Genomic DNA, 14,240 nt, shown 5'->3' on the forward strand with positions numbered 1-14,240 from the left:
GTAGAAGCTCTAGAACCTGCAACCCTAATCCTTTTCCCTCTTAAATTAGGCCAAATTTATCCCTTTCCTTGCAGGAATTTGTGCCGCACCTTTCTAACCTAATTCCCCTTGGTTTCTGATTCTTTTAAACCCATTCCACTTGGGTTTTGGTTACACAATCCTTTTCCTTTCAGAAATTGTGACAAATCCTTTTCCTATGCTACCTTGTGTTATGGGTTTTTGCACTATAAATACATCCTTTCTGCCACAATTCAAACGCCCACCCTCTACCATATTTTTCTACACCATTCACCACAAATTCGTGCCATACATCCCTCTAGTGCTGCAGCTGTGCAAGGAAGGAGAAGAAGGAGCCACCTGGAGCTGTGCTTGCCATTCAAGACATTAGATTGTTATAGTGTTTCTAGGTGTATTCTATCTTTGTTTTCAATGTTTAAATTTAATTGTCCTTGTTTAATTGCGAACATGTGGAACTAATTTCTTTATAGTTGGAGGTGAATTCGAAGCCATGATTATATGCTTTATATGAATTGATTACATCCAGTTATTGTTTCTTGAGTCTTGAATGTGATTTGCTTATCTGAGTTATTAAAACTTGTTTGTGTATGTTGATTGAGGGTCGACACTTAATTTGCATGCATGAATTTGATGATAGAGTATAAGGGAGTTTCACCTAATCGTTATGAACTTATATTCACAAGTAGTAAAAGTCACTAGTCATGATTGTGTTAAGTAAATCCTTGGCAGGAGTATCATGCATTTCATAGTTACAAATGCCTTGTCAATGCTTATGGTTTTCAAAGAACTTAATGACCTTTGATATGTTTTCTATCATGCTTTTCATAGTTAGGGGACTTAAGAAGGATAATTTGGTTGTGATGCGTATCCCGTCCAATTCAATGAAATAAGGAAAATCTGATAGTTAATTTGTGCTATCACGGTTAACTTGGGGTGTTGTCATTCATGGTTTAAAGGAATAATAACTGGAAATCGGTTTGTATGCATATGTCATGTGTGGAGAAGGACCTTCTAACTAGCCTTTCACCCTTTTCAATTCACCAAATTCGTTTTCTTAAAGTGTTAAGTTTCTATTTTGAGTTTTAAATTCGTCAAAAAACAATCCCCTTTCATTAAGTCTTGTTAGTTGAGTCATAATCTGTTTTCTTTTAGTCTTTTGAGTCAAGTTAAGTTTTATTTTTGTCAAAACCACTTGTTAGGTCTAGAATTGAGTATTTTTTATTGTTTGTTGCTGTTTTGAGTGGTTTGAGTTAGTTTTAAGTCATAAGAGTCTAGTTTATAGTTTTAGAGTCTAGTTTAGTGTTTTGAGTCTTATTTGTGTTGATTAGCATCCCTAGTTAATCCCGGGTCTAGAACGATCTCTGCTTACATCTTTACTACAATTGTCAACAATAGGGTTTAATTTGTGTGTCAAGTTAATTTTCACATTAGCAGTACCCGTTAAAATACCATATATTAGAATTTCAATAAAGTTTTACATTAGTCGCTGAAAATGACTCGAATGACAACGTGGTGCTAAAGTGGTAGCACTTGACAGAAGAACGTCTAGGAAGAATCACTTTGGTCCTCGACAATACTAATCTTTCAAACATAGTAATAATTTCGGATCTTCAGAAGGAAGATTGTACTCCGATAAACCCCATTCCAAGTAGATTATTAGCAAATTCCTTTTCCCAACCTTAGAACACTAATTCCCAAAATTTCTTTTGATGCTGCACTCGTCATTACGATGAGTATAAGTATGAGAGTACGAGTTGTTATGCTTACAATTAGCAGAAATCCCTAGAGCCGTAAGTAAATTTCCCTTAGAATCAGCGAAACCGAGTCATTAGGGCCAATTTCTTACCAACCATCTGAAACCATCCACCCGAGCAGGCTTTAACCTGTAATCAGCCTTCGGTGGTGCTGCTCATGTAAGTGTGGGGGAAGTGTTTCTCATGTAAGTAGTGTGCCATAGGCACGGGTGGAAAGAAAAGAAAAGAAAAATTCATCCAAAGAAAAAAAAAAAAAAAGTTGAATTTGACCCTAAGAGTTGTTTAAATCTTTCCCTTATGTCTAAAAGTTGATTTATGCAATCTAAGTGAATTCTAAGTTTCAAGTTCATTACTTTATTTGCTATTGCTTTAAGAACGTTTGTTTTCCCTTACCTTCATTTTTTAGCCAACACCCCAAGCCCCGTTACAACCTTTGACTTCAATCTTGAGTGTTATGTGTTTCAATTTGTGGAGTTTGAATTTGGTATGAGCATATGGTGTCACTGGTTCTCGCATCTAAGTAGTAGCATTCCATTCATGAGATCATATCTAAACATGCTTAATAACTCCAGAAATCGCTTTCTTTGTAATACATATATGTGAGCGTTCGTTTTCATGTTTACATCAATCTTCTCACATATAACTAGTATAGGGTGTGTAGTTAGAAAATCTGAGTGAAAATTGAGTGAATATCTTGTAAGGACTTGAGCAAATTCTCTAAGGCATGTTACTACATTCAAAATCATATTTTAATTGGTTAAATGTGAACTAGTACGTGGTGACTATGATTAAGTATGTGCTTAAGTGTGAAGATGACTCAAATCTGTGGGGATAATGATTTTTAACATGTCATGTGCGTTGGAAATCCCTAAGGCAAACGTTGGAAGGTTTAGGTTGTGTTTTGTTTTCTTTATTTTGCTCGAGGACTAGCAAAAGCTAAGTGTGGGGGTAGGTGATAAGCTCATATTTATATATATTTTACATAAAATTCACTTGTCTTTTCTTAGTTAGTTCCTTATATTTTTGAGCTATTTACTATGTTTTTGTGTTTTGTGTGATTTATCAAGCAAAGAAAAGAAAAGTAGCACAAGTGAATTATTAAGTAACAAATTCGTCAAAACTGCCTGTGCAGATTATCTGACTTTGGAAGCATGTTACAAACAGCTCAGAATGAATGAGAGAATAAGCCTTACATGCGTGGAAAGCTACGGATGTCTATTTTCTGGAGCAATTTACGGATTGTTAATCTCATTTTTCTAGAAGAAGTTATGGGCATTGTAACACTGAAAGGTCAGAAAAGGGCTAAGCAGATTTGGCTAATAAAAAGAGAAAGGCAACACATGGGCAAAGGAAACACACACACATGGGCAGAAAATGGGTGGATTGTTGGCTGAAATAATGAAGAACATGTGTCTGCAAATGCAAAGGAAAAACACACACACATGGGCAAAGGAAACACACACACATGGGTAGGAATTGTGTGTGTTTTGTGGTTGAAATGATGAAGCATGTGTGTGTAAATGTAAAGGAAAACATGGCAGAAAATGTGTGTGTTTGGTGGTTGAAATGATGAAGCATGTGTGTGTAAATGTAAAGGGGAAACATGACAACACACACCCACACAAGCTGCACATGCAAAGGAAATGGAGTGGTCCTCTCTCAAGCCTATAAATACCACCTCCCATATTCATCAACATAACAGATTTTCTCCTTGCTTTGGCCGAAACTTCCCACCACCATTCTCTCTAATTTCAGCCAAAAACCACCCCTAGCCACACCACCAATCAATCCTAAACCTTTCCATACCATTCCCCATCCATTCTACACCATAAAAACCACCCAAAACCGTCCAAAACCTCTAGTGCCGCTGCTTGCAAGGAAGGAAAGAGAAGGAACATCTTGTGCCGTGCCTATGCCCAAGCCTTGGGAGTGTTGGAGCGTTTCTAGGTGTTTTCTATCTTTGTTTTTAATGTCTAAATTTATGCATCTTTGCTTTGTAAGTATGAGGAACTAAACCCCTCTTAGTTAGGGGGTGATTTGAAACTATGTTCATGCTTGCAATATGATTTGATTACATCCAGTTGTGAATTCAATTTACTTATCCGTTTGTATAAAAACTGATTTGTGTATGTTGGTTGAGAGTGCACGCTTAATTTTCATGCATGAATTTGACGCTAGAATATAAGGGAGTTTCACCTAATCGTTATGAACTTATATTCACAAGTAGTGAAGGTTGCTAGTCATAATCACGTTAAGTAAATTCTTGGCATAAGTTTCATGCAAATCATAGTAACGAGTGCCTTGTCAATGCTTATGTTTTTCATAGAACTTAATGATTCTTGCTTGTATCTCTATTATGCAATTCATGTAGGGAACTTGTAGGGAATGTTTTGGGTTGTCGTATGCAATCATCCAACCTAATAACTTGTGGAAAAACTGAGGGTTAATTAGTGCAATTCACGGTTAATTTGGGGCGTTGAGTATTCATAGTTTATCGAAAAGCAACTGGAAATCGTTTTGTATGCAAGTGTGACATGTGTGGAGAAGAACCTCCTAGCTAGCCTTCCATCCATAAGTTTCATTCAAATTCATTTACAATCTGTTTTGATTCACCCAAATTTGTCTAAGAATCTGTTTACTTTGTTCTTGTCTTAATTTAATTATTTTCGTCCAAAATCAACCCCATCTTATTTCTTTGAGTCATATTAATTAGAACTTGTCTTAGATTATGTTTTTAAGTGTTTTAGTCCATTAGAAAACCAAAATTCGTCCAAATTTGTGTTAGGTGTTCAAAACTGCCCAGAAAGTGTTTTTAAGGCAGTTTTGAGTGTTTATTTGCTGTTTTGAATCTTTTTGTTTATCTTAGTATTTTAAAGTATAGTTTTGCATTCTTTGAGTCTAGTTTAGTGTTTTAAACTTTGTTTTTACGTTTTCAAGTCAGTTTCCAAGTGATTTAGCAATCCCTCCTAATCCCCGGCCTAGAACGATCCTTACTTACATACTTTACTACATTTGATAAAAATAGGGTTTAATTTGTGTGCTTATATATTTCGCATCAAATTTTTGGCGCCGTTGCCGGGGATTAGCAACTTTGCTAATCCCTCGTTGTTTCTTTTTATTTATTTTTGTGTGTTTTTATTTTAGTTTGCTGATTGGGTTTATTTCTTATTTTCAGGTACTAGTTTATGACTCGTAGTTCTCAACATATTAGTGCAAACATCTCGGAGTTCGACGGTGATTTTGAAAGAACTTTGAGAAGAAAGAAGAGGCATCCAGAACCTAGTGAACCTAGTTCAAGTTCAGAGGCCGAATCTGAATTTGAAGAAAAAAAAGAAGAAGCCATGGACAACCGAACACTCAAGGAGCTCGCCGCTTCGGGATTAGATAATGCCGCACCTTTGTGTATCCAATATCCCACGGCTGCGCAAGGTAAGACCGAAGAGTTCGAGTTAAAGTCAAGTTTGCTCCACCACATTCCAAAATACCATGGGCTGTCCATGGAGGATCCGAACAAGCATTTAAAAGAATTTAAAGTGGTGTGTTCAAGCATGACTCCGGTTAACGTCGACGGAAGTATTTTGAAGATGAAGGTTTTTCCATTCTCTTTAATGGATAAAGCCAAAGATTGGTTATACGAGTTAGCTCCCAGAACTGTCACATCTTGGGAGAGTATGAAGAGGGCATTTTTGGAGAAGTTTTTCCCAACTTCTCGAATCATTCTCCTACGTAAAAAGATTAGTGGTATTCAGCAAGAGGAAGGTGAGTCTTTTCCTACTTATTATGAACGTTTTAAATCACTTGCTGCTTTTTGTCCACAGCATCAGATGAAGGAGGAGTTACTTCTACAATACTTTTACGAAGGGCTCCTACCACTTGAACGTCAAATGCTCGATGCCTCGGCGGGTGGAGCATTGGTGGACAAAACACCCATGGCTGCCAAGATCTTGATTGCTAATCGAGCATTGAACGCTCAACAATACGAAGGCGTTGGACAAAGAGGACCCCTACGGTAACAAGTGCATGAGGTAAGTTCCACATCCGACATTCATTCACAATTAGCTAATCTTACTTCCATTGTGTCTCAGATGGCCGAAGGAATGAGAATGTAAGGGCCAATGGTGTGTGGCGTATGTTCTATCCAAGAACATGCCTCGGAAAAGTGCCCTCAACTCATTGAGAATGGTGGATGGGAGAGCGCTAACGCAATTGGATTTCAAGGCCAAAACCAACCGAGGAACGATCCATATTCAAACACATATAATCCAGGTTGGAGAGACCATCCAAACTTCAAGTGGAGGGAGGCCCAACAACCCCAACAACAATGGTTACCCAGGGAGGCCCAACAACCCCAACAACAAGGAGGCTTTAGGCAACAACCCCCGGGGTTTTTCACCAAGCCATACGCACCCCCACATGTTCCACAACAATTTGCCCCAAATGCTTTAAGTACATCTCGAGATACACTCCTTAAGTTACTAACTAACTTGTCTCAGGGGCAAGAAAATCAAGCCAAAGCAATGCAAAACCAAGACAAAAGGGTGGATCAATTGGAGAAACAAATTGGGCAGATTGCAGACTTTGTGAGCAAATTTCGAGACCCAGGCCAACTCCCTAGTTCAACCATTCAAAATCCAAAGGGAGGGTTTGAAATAGCCAACGCGATCACCCTAAGAAGTGGCAAGGAGGTTGGGGCAGGTTCTTCATAAAAAACAGGTCACAAAGAGGATGAGAAACTTCAAATTGAAGAGGAAGAATCAAACCAACCCACGGCAAGGGTGGAAACACCTTTGCCGCCGGTTCCCATGGCACAACCACAATCCAATTTGTTCAACAAAGGCAAGAATGTGTCCAATTCGGTTTATACTAATGTTATTCCACCCAATGTACCATTTCCTAGCAGATTTTTGCAATCCAAAAACGAAGAGGAGGAAAAAGATGTTTTAGAGACATTTAGGAAAGTTCAAGTCAAGATATGATCGGATCATATTTATATATATTTTTACTTCAAATTCACTCGTCTTTTCTTAGTTAGTTCCTTATATTTTTGAGCTATTTACGTTATTTTTGTGTTTATAGGATTTGTTTATGCAAAGAAAATAAAAATGGCACAAATGAGTTTTAAATAATAAATTCATCGAAAATTGCTTTAGTCGTTCTCATTCTGTCATGGGTTATTGGTAGAATTATGTCACGGATTATAGGTCATGGAAGTTAGGCTAAAATTATTAGGTATGCATTAGAAATTATATGGCATTAGAAATTATATGATATATCTAAAATTTAAGTGTTTTGCAGTTGATGAGTAAGAGAAGAAACAAAAAGAAATAAGCCTTTGCAGCTAGTGGAAAACGAGTGGATACCAGCTAGAAGAATAAGTGCAGCATGGTAGGTGAGGCGTGAAGAAAAGGATCCAAGGACGTGCAGCTGATGATAGAGCAGCGTGCGGACAGCTAAGTGGGAGAGAGCAGAGGGGGATGTCTTTACAGCAGGGTGAGAACGGGGTGAGAAAGGGGGAGCGGGAGAAGTCAGTAGGGGAGAGAGAAAGGGTCCAGACGAGGTGCTGCCTTTGGGCAGCGAGAGGGGTTGACGCGGGTAGACTGACGGAAAGGAAAATATAAGAAGGTCGTGAAGAAAAGAATTGGGGAGACAATGCGCCAGGAGACTGTCAGCGAGACAGTCAGAGGAAGGATAGAAACCGAGAGGTGAGCACGGGGTGCTGTCTTGCAGCCTTGACTGACAGCAGAATAAAAGAAGAGGTGGGAAGGCGTAGCGAGAAGGAACGGGGAGCAGAGACGTGCAGATAGGCGTTGCCTTTGGGCAGCGAGATGGCAGCTCAACGGAAACGCAGACAGAGATCTTTTCCTCTTTCGGTTAAATCTTTCCAAACTTATATTTTATTTCTGTTTTAATAATGTGTAACTAAATTTATCTTGGCTAGAGGTTAATTCAAAGCCATGAATATATTTGTAATATGAATTGATTACCTTCAGTTGTGATTTATAAGTTGTGATTTAATTTGCTTAACTGCTTGATTGATAACTTATTTTTGTACGTCGATTAAGAATGCATGCTTAATTTACATGCATGAATTTGATGCTAGAATATAAGTGAATTTCACCTAATCGTTATGAACTTATATTCATAAGTAGTGAAGGTTGCTAGTCACAATCACGTTAAGTAAATTCTTGGCATAAGTTTCATGCAAATCATAGTAACGAGTGCCTCGTCAATGCTTATGTTTTTCATAGAACTTAATGATTCTTGCTTGTATCTCTATTATGCAATTCATGTAGGGAACTTGTAGGGAATGTTTTGGGTTGTCGTATGCAATCATCCAACCCAATAACTTGTGGAAAAACTGAGGGTTAATTAGTGCAATTCATGGTTAATCTGAAGTATTGAGATTTACAATTTATTGAAAGAACAACTGAAAATCAATTTAGGTTGCATATGTGTCATGTGTGGAGAAGAACCCTCTAGCTAGTCCGTCACCTATCCTTTCACCTTAATTTCATGTTTTTTTCAATTCTGTAATTTATTTAAGTTTAATTTACTTTTCATCAAAACCAAACCCCCCATTATTAAATTATATTATTTAGTTAGTTTTCATTGTTGTTAGTCTTTTAATTCAATTTCCGTCCATTGCAGTTCCTAGTGTCTAATTTGATTGTTTTCATTATTTTGAGTCATTCTAAGTGTGTTTCGAGTTATTAGAGTTTTTAGCCTAGTTTTGTGTCCTTGAGTCTTGTTTAATATTTTTAAATTATTTTAGAATAGATTAGCAATCCCTCCTAATCCCCGGCCTAGAACGATACCCTACTTACATCTATACTACAATTGTCAAAAAGAGGGTTTAATTTGTGTGTCAAGTAATTTTACGCATCAAATTTTGGCGCCGTTGCCGGGGATTAGCAACTTTGCTAATCCCTTTATTTTTGTTTTTGTTTATGTTTATATTGGTGTTTGTGTATTTTACTTTTGATATTTGATTTATTTTTCTTTCTTTGATTTTAGGTACAAATGGAGCAAGACATGGCACTTGCGACCATTCAAGCTCAATTGGCACAGCTCACTGCTCAATTGACTCATAATGCCGAACGGACCACAATGCCAAGTGTCCCTACACTTGATGTGCCCTATGGGCAAGGATATCAAAGTCCTCAATTTTCTGCCAATGAAGATGCTTGGGGTTATCAAGGCTATGATCAACCAAGCAACAACATGTTTTCCAACGCTTACAATTCGGCTTGGAGAGATCATTCAAATTATATGTGGGGGGAACCTCAACAATTCCAACAAGAGGGATATTGGCAGCAAGAGGAGGATTTCTATTCAAAACCTATGCAATATGCTCAATCAAACTCAGGTTCGTCAATAAATTATAATCAAATTCTTAATGAATTAAATTCTTTGGTGCAGGGCTCACAAAATCAAGCCAAGGAGGCTCAACAAGATGGATATTGGCAGCAATCTGAAGAGTTTTATTTAACGCCTATGCAGCCACCACCGCATACCCAACAACAATTCCAATCAAATTCAAATATGTCCATGGATAGTGATCAAATTCTTCAAGTACTAACCTCTTTGACGCAGGACCAACAAAATCAAGACAAGAAGTTGGATAAATTGATGAGTCAAATGGGAGAGATTATGGAATTCATGGTACAAATTCAAGAGCAAAGTGAACTCTCCAGCTCAACTGTTGAAAATTCGAAGGAAGATTTTGAAATCCACGATGCTATCACTTTGGAAGGTAACATGAAGGATGAAGCTGTCCCAGAACCATCCAAACACAGCCCGAACATGGATGAATTGCTGCTGCAAGCAGAAGAGGAGGAGGACGACCTGGGCAGTTTAGAAGAATTCTTGCTGCAAGCTCCTCAAATCCCTATGTCATCCAACTCAGGTGAGGAAGTTCTAAATTCACTTCATTCTAACATTATTCCACCGAATGTCCTTTGTCCTTGCAGGTTTTTGATTCCAAATATCAAAGAGAGTGAAAAAGACATTGTGGAAGCTCTTCCAAAAGTGCAAAGTGATATCCCAATTCTTGGTGCACCAAAACAAGTTCCCGATGGTATTGAAACGTTCAAAGAACCTTGCACACCAAGAAAAGGGATTCAAGAGAATGAAGTGGTTGAAGCATATCAAGAGTACATCCAAGAGGCTGTGCATGAGACAATCAAGCCCAAAGCAGTTGAGTTTGATGACACGGGACAAGCCACAACCATCATAGTAAACCTGGCCAAGTTCAAAGTCCCGGAAATGTTCAAAGATGTGGTGTTTGTCATTGAGTTTGTGTCGGAAAAAGAAAGTAAGCCATCTTCTCCAATTTTAATTTTAATTTATACTCACATGTTTCTGATTTTGATGATTCAGGCACCCACTCTTGAATTTAAACCATTGCCGAATCATTTCAAGTATCACCTCCCATTAAAAGATAAATTCCATGCTTTGGAGCCGAGGGGAGTTTAAAGGAAAGATTCGTCCGACTGCGGACGTTAAAGCAAGCGCTTCTTGGGAGGCAACCCAAGCATTCAACTTACACCCTTATCTTTACTGCTTTCATTTTGTTTTGTTTAGTTAGTTGTGTTATTTGGTTGATTTCTGTGAGTTTGTGTTATTTGGCTTAAGTGTGGGGGAAAGTTAAACAAAGTTTTTTTACATTAATTTACATATTTAAAAAAAAAAAAAAAAAAACACACCTAAAAAAAAAATAATAAAAAAAAAAAAAAAAACATAAAAGTAAAAATATTTTACAATGATGTGTAAACTAATAGCTTTCATTGGTCAGGTAGTGCTTCAATAGTCGGCGGAGTTTCAGCAGTCGGCGGGGCCACGGAAGGAGGAGGTATCGGAGGTTGATCAGTTGGAGCTTCACTACGCGGTGCCGCCCCAGAAGACGAAGGCAAATGCGGTTGGAACAAACCCACAAACCTCCGGTGATCAAGTAAAATCTGACCATCATTTTCCTGCAGCTGGTCAATTTTCCTCTTCATGTTTGTGGCATAATTGTGTGCAAGCTTGTGCAATTGTTTATTTTCATGCTTGAGTCCTTTAATCTCCTCTTTGAGACTCTGTATTTCAGCCACCAACGATTCAACTTGACGGGTTCAGGCAAATAGGCGTTGGGCCATGTTGGACACGGAACCGGCACACTGCACGCTAAGAGCCAGAGACTCCTTAACCGCCAATTCATCAGATCGTCTAGCGAGCAGTCTGTTATCTCTGGGGGTGACAAGGTTCCGGGCCACCACCGCAGCGGTCATGTCATTTTTCATCACCGAATCCCCAACGGTAAGAGGACCAGTAGGGGATATGAAAGATGGACGCCATATGTTGTCTGGTGAAGGCGGGGCTGCCTCTTCACCACGGTTCAAGTCAAAACGACGATCGGAAGGGCCAGACATTTTCTGAAGGTGTTGAGAAAGAAAAGATCGGACAGATTAAGATTAAACAAGTGCAAGAAGGGAGTGTTTACAAAAGGGAGCTCAAGTGTGTTGTGGAACAAAATTAGCGCCTCTATAAAAAGAAGAAATCAAAGAGGCGCTCCTCAGAAATTGAAGAGGCGTCCTCTCGCAAATCGAAGAGTCGGGGCTCTGTTCTCAAACGCCTGATTCTTTTCTCAAAAGAGGAGTTTCCTTTCTCAATAGCCGGATTCTTTTCTCAAAAGAGGCGTTTCATTTCTTAAAGGCTGGGCTTGCTCAGAAACCACGAGCCGAACCCCGGATTTCAAAAGATCAATTTGTCCAGACGTGTCGTCACTTGTCACACGCAAATTGCTTTGCGAAAATCTCGGGCAGTTTGTCGAAGCACCAATTCAGAAATCGAAGAGGGAAATTCAACAGTCAAAGACACGCTAGCTTTCTCAAAAGCTGGGCTTCAACCCACGGGCAAATCTTCTTTTCCAGATTTATCCGCACGTGTCACATGCTACCTCTACAATCGACGATGCTCAGAGCTCGAAGCGCCGATTCCAGATATCAATGAGGAATCTGCTTTGCGGAAATTACGGGCAGCTTTGTCAGAAAGCGCGTAATTTGTACTATTCATCCATCCACCGGCTGCCGACAATGAGTGAGGGAATAGTTCCGGTTGTGAAGAAAAGTCCCATAAGTATCTACCTTCGCCTTCCACAGCAAAGGCACACCCTCTCAGCACTTCTTCCTCTCTGAAATGGCTTTCCAACAAACCCTCTCAAGTCACTCTGTATTTTTCATCCCCTGGGATACCCCTGCAAACAACCCATCCAAAGCACAAGTATTTCATATCATCAAGGTTGAGAGCACAAGTATCTCATATCATGCTTTCTCCCTGTCCTTTCTCCAGCCAGCACTTGCTCTCGAGTACTCATCATCTTATGTTTCCTCTTCGTCTCTCACGTATAAGGGAAGTGAAGATGATACCTCGAAGCATGTGGAGACAACGTGCTGATTCATCCTCAACTAGGGACAAGGAGAAAGAGAGCAAGAGGTGGGCACTTGGAAAGATTGAAGAAAGAAACAGACCAATACCTCTACCTCGTGCCTGCCCGCCATGCAGAGGAAACAAGCAGAGAAGAATGCAGCTCGTACAATCAACCCAGCACAAGGAGTCCGAGCTGAAGAACTAGAGAAGCTGCCACATCTGCTTGGAGAACAAATAAGGAACTGCAACATCACCAAAGAGCAAAGCTTCGCCGTACAATATCATCAAATCATCACTTGCAAGTAAAAAGCTAAGTGTCACCCAGTTCAAGAGGAAAGCTGTGGAAAGTCAACAAGCACGACCAATGATCACTTATTAGTTCTATTCATTGTCTTTTATCGTGATTTTCAATTTTTCGTTTGCAATTTTTTTTATATATTTTCTTGTGTTACTAAACTGAATTATTTCTTTTCTTTGCAGGAACTTTTGGTTATTTCCACCCTTGAAGTTGATTGCAGAATTTTAGCTTGGGGGTCATCGCTTGATTTTACTGCAAATTAGGGAAGTTTTCAGTCCACTTGTTTTATTTTGTTTCTTATTATTTATTTATTTTATTTTTATTTGCATTATAGTGTTTTCTGACATTGGGGACAATGTCCAGTTTAAGTTTGGGGGTAAAAAGTATAAAAAATGACCAAATTGAAATTTTTTTTTTTTTTTTTTTTTTGTACCTTCGACTATGAACTGGTTTCATTTGTTTCTGTGTTGTTGCTTTTTGTTTTCTTAATTAGTTTTGTTTTCTTTAAAAAATAAAAGATAAAAAAATAATAATAAAAAAAAAAAAAAAACATAAAAGTAAAAATATTTTACAATATTGTCTTGTTTCCCTTATTGTTTTGAATTAGATTTTTGTTAGTTTCCTGACCCAATGATATAATTAGATCAAATTTGAACCATGATCATCAAGAACTTAGTTAACATGTGTTTTGTGAAATTCCTAATTCTCTTGTTAGTTTTGTACATGTTTGATCATCTTTGAAAAACCAAATGCACATAGCTTTGTTGGTGTGAAACTAAAGCATGACTTAAAGCTTCATATGTGAATTTAGTGACCATATACATCCTATGTGAGTTCTTTGAGCCTATTGAAAGTGTGTGCATTTTTCATACACTCCTATTCTTTCATGTGTGATGAACTTATGTGAGATACATCTCTAGAACTTGCGTAACGATCTTTCGAAATGTTTGTCATTGATTGCATGAACTTTGAAATGATAGAGGCATTATGTTTACCACCATGGCCCAAATAACCATGTTTCCCAAAGAAAAATGATATCATTAGATTGCCAATTTGAGCCGTATATGTTGAGCCTTTTATTTCTTATCACCAGATATGTCTACCCTTATACCTGAAACATTTTTTTTCCTTACCCTTTCCAAGCAAGCTAGTGAGCAATGTGAGATTGTCTTATGAGAAACGTTTGTGAAGTACTTTGAAGGTGTTTGGCAAAAGAATAAGTGTGGGGGTATTTCATGTTTGTATTTAAAAAAAAAAAAAAAAAAAAAAAAAAAAAAAAAAAAAGAAAAAGAAAGATTGTATACAAAGAAAATAAAAAGTTTTTAAAGTTTCAGTTTAAGGGTGTGATTGGAGGTATCAAAAGAATCGTTGGAGAGCTTGAGTTCTTATAAATCTAAACAAAAGAATTGCTTGCAATGTAGCTTGGAACTTGTGTTTTCCTATTCTTTCGTTTCAATAACCCTATCCCTAAGCCTCATTACATCCAATAAAAGTCCTCTTGATTTAAGTTTTGCAATTATGACTGTGGAGAAGTGATCTTTATGCAAGCTTATGGTAGAAATTTCACATTTGTTTCTTTGAGCGAAACACATTAAAACTAAACACATATGTGATTGAGTGTATATCCCGTGAGAAGGTTACTAGTTTGCATATGATGATTTTAAAAATAAAAACTTGAAATTGCATTAGCATGGCTATCTCACACACTACACTTCAAGGATATTCAAAGATTACTGCTAATATTTGAATAAGGAAGATGAACT

This window comes from Malus domestica, chromosome 12 (assembly GCF_042453785.1).
Source record: "Malus domestica chromosome 12, GDT2T_hap1".
NCBI lineage: Eukaryota > Viridiplantae > Streptophyta > Magnoliopsida > Rosales > Rosaceae > Malus > Malus domestica.